At 58.9% G+C, this 555-nt stretch overlaps 1 non-coding gene across 1 annotated transcript; it reads right to left on the minus strand.

Annotated features, from left to right (window-relative positions):
• Window positions 1–153: 153 nt before the first annotated feature.
• Window positions 154–225, minus strand: TRNAC-GCA. The gene has a single exon. It is a non-coding gene; the product is annotated as a tRNA-Cys (tRNA).
• Between the last annotated feature and the right edge of the window lie 330 nt (window positions 226–555).

Raw genomic sequence — 555 nt, forward strand, 5'->3', positions numbered from 1 at the left:
GGCGCACGGATGTGGGCCTTCTCAGCCACGGATGCGTCCCCACGGCAACAGGTTGCGGCGGGTTCAGGGTAATATAGGCCCGTTCGACCTGAGTAGGCTGCACGGTTTGTGCGCGTCGACGGCCAGCAATAAACAAAGACTGAATGTGACAAGAGGGCGCGCACGGAATCGAACCATGAACCTGCCGATCTGCAGTCGGCCGCTCTACCATTGAGCTACACACCCGCGGCGAGACACCAAACCAACGTCAGATCTAACCAACTGCGCCGATGAAATGCATTTGGCTGTCGCGTTTGCTCACTCCGCCAGTCGAGGGGCGGTGATTTGCAATGCTTATGCTGAGAAGCGTTGAGCTGGAGTGAGCTTGGGCATGCGGAAAGAGGCGTGGATTGGAGAGGTGCGTTGGGGGGCCTGAGGCCTTCTTTCTGCGGACGGTGAAACAGCCTAGATTCCGCAGACGACTGCTCGGAAAGTAGAGGCGAGACTGCAATGAACGCAGAGATGGCGCACGGATGTGGGCCTTCTCAGCTACGGATGCGTCCCCACGGCAACAGG

Source organism: Passer montanus, unplaced genomic scaffold, assembly GCF_014805655.1.
Source record: "Passer montanus isolate IOZ18808 unplaced genomic scaffold, ASM1480565v1 scaffold7016, whole genome shotgun sequence".
Classification (NCBI taxonomy): Eukaryota; Metazoa; Chordata; class Aves; order Passeriformes; family Passeridae; genus Passer; species Passer montanus.